Source organism: Amblyomma mixtum, chromosome 2 (genome assembly GCF_055824585.1).
Source record: "Amblyomma mixtum isolate Tamu chromosome 2, ASM5582458v1, whole genome shotgun sequence".
In the NCBI taxonomy this organism is placed as follows: Eukaryota; Metazoa; Arthropoda; class Arachnida; order Ixodida; family Ixodidae; genus Amblyomma; species Amblyomma mixtum.
Window position 1 is genome coordinate 181,623,726 of NC_143013.1, and position 9,994 is coordinate 181,633,719.

The following is a 9,994-nucleotide window of genomic DNA, read 5'->3' on the forward strand; positions in this document are numbered from 1 at the left end:
TTGACATGCTTTCAGGTTCCGTAAAAAATACCCAGGTAGCACCGAACATTAGAATTTTGCCGTAGCACTCGTTGGGCAATTTTATCGCTAGCTGATTGTTGGCGGTTTCAAAAAGAAGGCTGAAATTTAAAACAAAATGCACTGAAGAAAAGTTCTTCGTAAGTTTTACCTGTAACTGCCTGTTTCACCTGTAATTTCATCAGAACATAAAGAAAAATCTTAGTATAATGGACGAGAGGGCATACCACTAATGTCAATAAAGAAAAGCAACCTAAAATCCATACAGATCCTATAAAAATGAACTAGTATGTTCTTAGAAAATATACCCATATCTCCATCGTTTAGATTACTCCGCAAGAGTTTTCTTTCTAATTTTATATCGAGCATCCGTAGTATTAAACGCGGACATAGGCCGCTCACACGTGCACGCGGCGTTGGCTCAAAGAAGTTAAGCACCTCTAAAAACTGTGGTAGATAAAGGAAATAGAGATAACGATTGTAATGAAAACCATTGCATTGTGCGAGGCACTACTAATCGGTGATTTGTTCAAGCTGAGACATTTTTAGCAATCTTGTAACAGCCTACGGTGATGCTGCCTCACTGTGATATACAAGTATCTTTACCAGTGGCCTAAAAGCGTACAAACCTTTTATCGCCTCTGTTCGAATGATATACTTCGTTCCTTAAACGAAATATTCATCGCGCACTTTGATCCCATTTGAAAGAGCAGTAGGCAAAGCTGATGAACATGCTGAGTTTTCTGCATGAAACAAAGAAATACGTTTTGAAATTCGTGGACCCTATGCGATATCACGAAAATACTGAATAAATTCGAAGCAGCGTTCAAACTAATTTGGGGCTATCCAGCTGAACTACAGAAAGTGGGACAGCAACATGAGAGCATAGTGCTCGTCCGAAACGTGATGGTGTCTAGTGTAATGAAGAGGAAAAGAAAGACGGAATGATCCTTGAAGAGTAGCTTCGAGGAAAATTGCATAGCTCAATGCAGTCCAAAGGGTTTTAACTGCGCATACAGGCGGCGCTGGTAGGGCTGTTTCTTCCTGTTACATTGTGCATCATGTTTTATAATAGTGCTGTAAAGGAAGAACACGAAAGACGAACACGTAAGGAAGAGAAAGACAGGATGGGCGCTGTCTCTCCCGTAACTTTTTGTCTTTTGCACTGTTGCTAAGTAACGAATCACGAACCCGCCCGGCTAGCTATCATGCTTATACAAGGCACCTAGTCGGATTGGAGATCCCCGTGTTTACCGAAAAAGGGGTTCAGAACATCCATGCTTCCTCAGACGGGTAAGCCTTTCAGTCTCACAACATGTATAGAAATCTCTATCGCAGGAGAATTTTCCAGACGGACAAGGCTGGTCCTCCGCCCCCTCCCTCCCTCTGTGACTGAGTGAGTGAGTGAGTGAGTGGATTGAAGAGGGAAAGGGGGGAGGGCACGAACCTATATACTGGGGGCAGACCACCACGCCCATTGCCAGCGTGCCGATAGTGGTAGGGGGGAGGGGGAGAAAAGAGAGGATAGAAGAGGAGAGCGCCGCCGCATAGTGTGTCGTATGACACTCCCTCCCTCTGTGCGAGACAAAGTTTTCACAACTGGCCTGTGTGTGTCATGTAGGAGATGGATGCGCGACACACTCAAGAGAGTATTAGAAGGTGCTAGTTTTCAGGCACGAAGCGCGTGCGTACGCATAATTAGGCAAGTTCATAGAAGCATTACCCCTCGTTGCACTCCTGAACAGTCTTTAAAAGTTAAAAAAGTCGACCGTATAGACTGTGACGCTAACTTTGTTTCCATCCTAGTATTTGAGTCGTGTATCCTTGAACAATATTCTCTCTATATATCGGCACTAATTTATCTGAGATTCCAAGAAACCTGGCTTATAAGTTTGTATCCGAGGAACAAAATCTGAACAATGCTTAATTTTTCTTCAGTATTAACTTCCACAGTAGCCGCGAGAAAAACAGCTCATGGTGGCGTGTTTTAACTATTCTCGCCTGTGGTGCAATAAATACGTTTTGCTTACATTTTAGGTTTACTGCAAGGGTAAGTTATTCAGAGATTGTCTTGTTATCTTCGTGCCTTAATTATGCAAGGAAGCTCACATACTCTTGTGCTCGTTTCCCTATGAAGAATAGGTTGCAATATCAGGACAGTTACGAGGTACTGCGGGGTGGCTAATTGTCTTTATACTGCCACTGCGATAGAGCTAAGAAGTAGGTGTTTTCTACTATATCAAATAGAGTGACGCATCAAGTCAGGAAAGGCTCTTTCTATTTTGGAGTTGGCGAGGAAAAGATGCTTTCTTTTTATGCTTTCGCAAAATAATTTGACCATGTGAACACTATCTTAAAGAATAGGGCGCACAGTAATGAACAAAAACTACGATATTTTAAGTTTTTTATAGATATTCTAAATATAACAGATATAAAAACCTATTTGCTATTTCAAAATATGTTATGATACAATCATGCCCCCTTCTTCTGACAGAATTTGCCATCCATCTGTACGAAATTTTTATTAATTTGCGGTCATTTTCAGGTGACGTATTCTGCGGTTACATTGATTACTCCATATTTTTATAAGCAGTTGCGGAGTTCGAGGTTAACATAATGTCATCAAGACTGTTAAAATGTCAGTTATCCGCGACCAGAACTGTTGTACCAATCACCACCAACTTTCACTGGATTTCACATTTCCGCAGTCTGTGCGTTAACAAATTTTGAAGAGATGTAGGTTCAGAGGAGATTTGGTTTTTCTGTCTCCGCAGCAGACACGCCAGAACAACCAAAAAGTATTTCGAGAAAAATCTCGTTCGCTGAAGCCTTAAAGACTGATTACTGAGTGCTCCCGACATTTCTTTGGTCCTGTGATCCGGCTTTACAGTCGACTTGCGCTCTGTCTCGTCTTTCTTTCTTCTCCTGTGTGTGTGTGTGTGTGTGCGTATGGTTTGGCGCCTTTGAATTTAATTATGAATAACTACCAACTAGTCCAACAACAAGTTCTTCTAAGATTTACAGTAACTCCAGGGACTGCAATGCGCCATGCGCATTGTGCTGAACATTAACGACAGGGCACCCAGCTCTTGCGCGGCCCACATGCGGAAATATTAGATTTTCAGGATCACCTAGAGAAAGGAACACTCGATGTGGATACGTCAGTGGATAGGAGTGATTTCATTGCATGAATGGAAGTTCTTGTCGTGCAGCAATTATGGGATGCGTGGTATCGGCGCCCTAAAAGCAATTTATATGAACCGAGGTACAAACCTCCCACGCTAAAGGGGCCGTGAAACACAATTTCAGTCAATTCTTTTTCATTTGGTTGCATAGAGTGAGTTACAGTGACGATATTATCATCGGTCTTACCGAGCGTATTCCGGTTTTTAATATCTTAATTCGCTAGCAAAGACAAAGTCATGGAGATGCTGGTGTCACCAAACAGTGGCGGTTTTTAGCAGGATAATGCATCATTTGGTGGGAGTTTGATGAATAGACTAACAGTAAATATACTGCAAATTATGCTCATAAATGAAAATGTGTTTTGTGACGTTTTTGCCTGTTATATTAGATCAATAACACCAACACGTTTGTCTTACTTAAAAGCACTGCAAAGCAAGTAAAACACAAAACAACAGAAGCTCCGGCTATTGTTTTGCATGGAAGGACTGCACCTATCTCTACACGTCTATGACCTAGCGCAGAGCACTTACGGCTGCTCTCAACTTATCTGAGAACGACTTGGCGGAATCGATTTGACCGATCCATTGATTTCTACAAGCGTTCGTTTCGGTCACAAGGAAGGACGCAAAGAAGCTATTCATTTCACATTTACCTGTGCGCATCGTCCGCTTGTGCAGGATCGCCGGAAGGTGGCACCTGATGGCGCCACATTCCCGTCAACAGCGCGCCCGCCCTGCTCGCTGTGACCAATCAGCGCGTTTTTAGTGGAGGGCGACGGTACGCGAAAGCGGTAGGTGCTATGCTAAAAACATCTGCTGTAGTGTCTCGCGCAGGCCGTCACTCTCTCGCATTAATACCTCCCGCTAGAGTTCGGAAAAGCCAGGGAAGGCCATTGATCTATGTTCCGTTCTGGGCATGTGACTTGACGGTATTTCATTAATGGCAGGATAGGTCGTCACGCACCTGTATACTCCTCGCAGCGAGCGACAGAATTAAAAACCAAGAAGAAAATGACGAGACCACACACAAAATTGTGTGAATACGGGGACACACATGGGTGGTAGGGAACAGAGGCCTAGAGGACAGCATGAGGATACATTAATTTCCGAGCATGCGACCGGACCGTGGAACTCGCGCCAGCACCCAATGAGTACTCGGTCATACTAGAAAACTATAGAGCCAGAATTATACGATATACCCCCCCCCCCCACACACACACAAATCTCAGCATATCAGCAGAGAGGGAGCTGCACATGGAGACAATTACTGACAGGCTCGTGCCCAAATCAACACATGCTAAACAACATGCCCCCTATAATATAAGAGCACAAATGTCCCTGGCGTGACGAAAAACCCACAGTATATCACATTACATGGGCCTGTCAACATGAAACATGAAACTCGAGTGCAGAGCGATCGGAGACTCTCCTGTCAAGCGACCACTGTGAAGACCAACTAGGTCTGGTACAGCGAGCCCAACGGGTTGCAGTGGCCATCGGAGCCCCGGACGGAGGGCAGCAGACCATTGATTAGAAATGCACGAGGTCGACAGAGAAGACTCCTAAAGATACAGCCAAGGATAGAACATCTCTGAAGATGCCCTAAAACCACAGAAAGAAGCACTAGAGTACAATAAAGTTTGTCCTTCCTTCCTTCCTTCCTTCCTTCCTTCCTTCCTTCCTTCCTTCCTTCCTTCCTTCCTTCCTTCCTTCCTTCCTTCCTTCCTTCCTTCCTTCCTTCCTTCCTTCCTTCCGTCCTTCCTTCCTTCCTTCCTTCCTTCCTTCCTTCCTTCCTTTGATGCATTCAACAGAACGCTGGTTGTGTTCGATGCAACGCTGGGTAACTTACAGGCAAAGCTGCCGGCCGGGAAAGGTAACTATAAAATATTAAAACGAGCGTTGCGTCATATCACCGGAGATATCGCTCGACATTCGGTTCTGCACCGCTGAACCCCTTTAAGTTCTTTTTCTAACAGCTGAAATTTCCGCGGCTGCCCTCTGGACTCAGCGCAGCCTTAGGGAGCGCCATTTTTCTTCGTATCTGCGTAGGTGTGCTAGTGAACTGAACTAAACGTACTCGTTTCGTTTTGTCGGTGAACAATTAGTGCATACTAATGATTTTGATAACGTATATTTTTGGCAATCTCTGCGTTGCAGTCGAAATTCTTAGCGAGTTTCGTAATTAACAATATCTGTTCGAACATGAAGCGACAGCGCTGTGTCGTCGTATCTTGCTCTGTCCGTGTGTTTAAGGGTACGCTGTTTTTTGAAGTTATGAAGCTGTGGTCGCCCATGCCGAGGGGGACGTACCCAGTGCACCGTGGTCTGGTGATCCACAATCGCGATACAACTGATTTCACGCAACAACTTTGAAATCGAAGCCCAGTACAATGCGGAAGTGCCTTCGCAGACCCGGATAACAAGGCATTTTTATATATTTTGTACAATGTCGTACGAGACGTAACTTTTTGAGGAGTTGCGAACAGAGCGTAATAGTAACCATTTCCAGATGAAAAAGTTCATTCAAATGTAATGCTTTCTATATATTGCTTTCATTTTCACTCATACCACTGAATGTGTGGCGGTTTATATTGTTTTCAGGTCAAAATAGTTTTTCCTGAATCGGTACTACATTATATTATAATTTTATCTCAGTGAACAAACCCGTCCTCTTTAAAACGCCGTCACCACTTGGCAGCCTGGCTTCGCCACCGGAAAGCTTAGCAAGTAATAGTAAAGTAATACAAGCTGAAGAAATAATTAAAGCCGTATTAAAGTTCGAAAGGTTTCCCTAAGAAGTCATTTTAACTCTGAGAAAGAAAAGCTTCCATTCTTTGTGCAAAGAACAAAGGCATAAGGTGCAGAATTATCGAAATAAAATGCTAAATAACGGACATAACGCGTACCCAGTGGTCAGGACTAACGAAAAAATAAAGTCAGTTGAACCATAGAAAAATCCCGTCTCAAACTTTGAAGACTAAGGCGGCTGAAGTTCACCCACGCGACAAGGAAACGATTATTACAGCTGAGAACATTGCAGTTTCGCTGGTAAGATGGATTACTTCTTTATTCTGGGAGGAAAGGCTTCGAAGGGAAAGCCGAATTCCTTGCGGAAGTGTACTGAAAAGAAGCCGGTGAAAGGCAACGTCTTGTGCTACTTGAAGACGGGCGATGCAGCAAATTTACTTCTGTATTTCGTTTTACATTTCATAGCCTTGCAAGAGGCTTTGGAAAATGAGGACAAAGAAATCTGAACACACACAGCAGTCGAAAAAAAACCAAAAACATAAGAGGTACAATGATTGATTAACCGGGCCCTATGGCGTTGTCCCATACTTCAACGTTTTTTGTTTGCAATCGGAAGTCAACTGCTTTTCTTTCATTTGGGTTACAAATTGGCGTTACTTAGAAAGAAGACAACAAAGTAAGCAGTAGTTATCTGTGGTTGACGACAGAAAGAGATTAGAAGAAATATAAAGAATTGTTTGGTTTGGTTTATGGGGTTTAACGTCCCAAAGCGACTAAGGCCATGAGAGACGCCGTAGTGGAGGGCTCCGGAAATTTCGACCACCTGGGGTTCTTTAACGTGCCCTGACATCGCACAGTACACGGGCCTCTAGAATTTCTCCTCCAAAGAAATTCCAGCCGCCGCGGCCGGGATCGAACCCGCGTCCTTTGGGTCAGCAGCCGAGCACCATAGCCACTGAGCCACCGCGGCGGTGGTGAAATATAAAGAATGTTGAAGCTAAACTAGCGCTGGTGGCTAAAGGACATGCCATATAGGTGGGCTCCAAATTCATTTATTCTCCCTGCGGTTCTTTAACTGACATCTAAAATTTATTGCACAGGCGCCTTTCATTTCGCCTGTACCTAACGAAATACCGTTTCTACGTCCGGCATCACGGATGTTAATCGATTCTTTGAAGCCGATGATCGAAATCACTCTTTCACGGCAATCGTTGGCGTTGGAATGTTGTGCATGACCGCGTTGTTATAAACGGTTAATTTTACCATAGAACACATGGTGAAGCTAACGGTGCTAGGGTTGTTCATTGTTATATCCGATACATTGTTCTAACCGGTATTTCTATAAGTGGGTTTGACTGTGTATGTGACACCAATAATATTCTGTTAACATGCAATTGCAACACCGCTACCCACGATGTGACCACTCTTCTGCGGACCAAACACATGACGGTTTCATCAGAAGCAGTGTCTAAATCATAGTGTTTAACGCGCAAAGTTGGCTCGCAATTCTCAAGGACGTTTGATATCGATATGCTCGACCTAAGCGTTCTAATCGGGCTCTGCAGTTGTTTTCTGCTAGTGCATAACAAAAAATTGAAATTCGAAAGGGGGGAGAGGGCCACCGCACCACCTTGCCCTCCTTTTTCCGGACACCTATGGACTGAGGTAAATCATAAACGCCCGTGCGCTGTGCGGCGTCAGCGCGCGTTCAGAAGCCCAGGTAGTCTAAATTACGCCGGAGACCGCTCAGCTTGGAAAATCTGCAGTTTTTCAGATATCTCAATTCGGATTAGGATGTACAGTTAGACCGAGCAGCACATCTTACCCGAATCTTTAGTCATGCACTCAAATAGCTATGGCAAGCGAATTTTTTGTCACAATGGTTGTGGTATTTATTCTTTTGTGTTTGGTTTCACGTTATCCTGCATTGTATTTTCAGTATTGTGTTTTTTCACCTCCAACTTTGTTGTACTGCTTATCTAAAAATTCTCACCTTTCCCTTCTATTGCAGTGCGGAAAAAAATACGCTGCGGGTAATGTGATATATAAAACACACATAAATAAAGGGCATGGTAGAGAGAGGGTGTGGTTGATGGTCCTTTGCGATCACAAAAATGAACAAGGGAGGGGAAAACCTCAGGTTGCTTGAGCCAACGTTTCGACAAGGGGACCTGTCTTCGTCTGGGCAAAGCGTTAATTATTGGCAGGGATTAAATAGGGCCTTCGCTCCGAGGAGGAAGGCCTCTTTTTTTCTCCTAATCCCCTACTATCAGTTCTCGGAAACCATGACATTCCTGTTACCCCCTCCGCCCCACCTTTTTGGCTTTCTCTGAACTCGAGCCATTCCCCCCCCCCCCCCCCCCCCCCTGCCTTGTCCTTCCTTGGAAATGCCCCTCCTTCCGGTGCCAGCCTATGTTGTTTGCCTTCTTCTCATTTCCCTGTACCACGCTGACTAATCCTCTTATCTGAGTTTTTCAGGTCCTACAGTGCCTCCCCCCGTCGCAGCCCCTTCAAAGCCTTTGTTCATTACACACCCCCCGGATATAAGTTTTTCCACTATTGCAGCTTAACGAATCAAGGTTCACCTCCCTCCCCTTCCTGACACGCATCCCCTCTCACACCACTTTCCTTCCCCACCCCCGGGGCCTTCCTCCTCGGAGCGAAGGCCCTATTTAATCCCTGCCAATGATGAACGCTTTGCCCAGACGAAGACAAGTCCCCTTGTCGAAACGTTGGCTCAAGCAAACTGAGGTTTTCCCCTCCCTTGTTCATTTTTGTGATCATTAATAAAGTGGAGTATTCCTGTTCAAATGTATTTCAATGACAACTGAAGGCGAAAGAGAGCCAGTGGTCGCAACATAACTTGAACGCGGACGTTTGCAGAGCATTACATCAGTGCTTCTTCGAAAATATGAAGACGAAATATAATGGAACAATAACGGCAACAGACTCACTGAAAACAACACGGTATGATAGGGCCATTCGCCACGTCTACACTAGGAGAGTCCACTTAAGAACTATCAAATACGTGCCCTGCGTCAGTATGCGCAGAAGGTTAATCTAAATTCTAGAAACCGGACATCAAGACAGTACAACGACACCGATATTATCAATAAAAATGGTTGGCCATTTTACATTGGTAAGCACGCAGAATTTAGCCACAGCACAATTTTTTTCAGGTGGACACCACCGCCACGTGCCTGAAAGCAAGATTAAGGTTTCTGCTGATCCAGGCACATGATATGCGTGTCTTAAACTTTTTTGTTGTCAATGCCAATTTACCCTATGTATGCTGACGGCCTTTCCCCAGTGCCGCGTATCTAGAGCGATGTTTTCAACGCCATCGCGTATTGCTCGAGTGCCGTGTTTCTGCCACAACGTTGCCCACTCCAACGCGTGCAACACACACCTGTTTTTCCCACCTGGGGCATAGATCAAAGCGCCAATATCATTTTGACAGTATTATTAGCTCATGAAGAAGACGCTATGCACTGCGCAGCGCGAGAGTGTGTTCCAGTTTAACGCAAGGCGTGTTCGGCTGGGGATAGCGCATACAAAGCTAGTTAGCAGGGATGCTCAGATAATTGGATGGGAGCTGTCTAGAAAATAAGAAACTTGCAAGTAACTGTCTCGCATATAAATGGGTCAAACCTAGCCCGCCAACGGAAACACGCATGAACAGGTTATCGCGCCACGTCGGCTATATACTAGAGGACCATATTAACCCCGCAAATCTTCGGTGAAAGCTTTGGATGTAGTGTTTCGCGCAATGGAGCACCTGCACCTGTGAACGTCCTTCCCAACTTAGTGGTCTCATCTAGTTTTATCGAGCGGCCGATGTTATTTGGCTTTATGAAGGAAGGTTACAACTGAGCGTTTTCTGGGAGTCCACTTTGTTATGAGTACTTATTCTTTGTTTCACGTAATATTTTATATAAAGGGTTGATATCTATGTTCTTTCCACCTCCATTGGATCGATCTCTGTACTCTAATTGTATTGTCACGATGTGCAGAGACGAGTTCGTAAAATGCCGATTGAACCT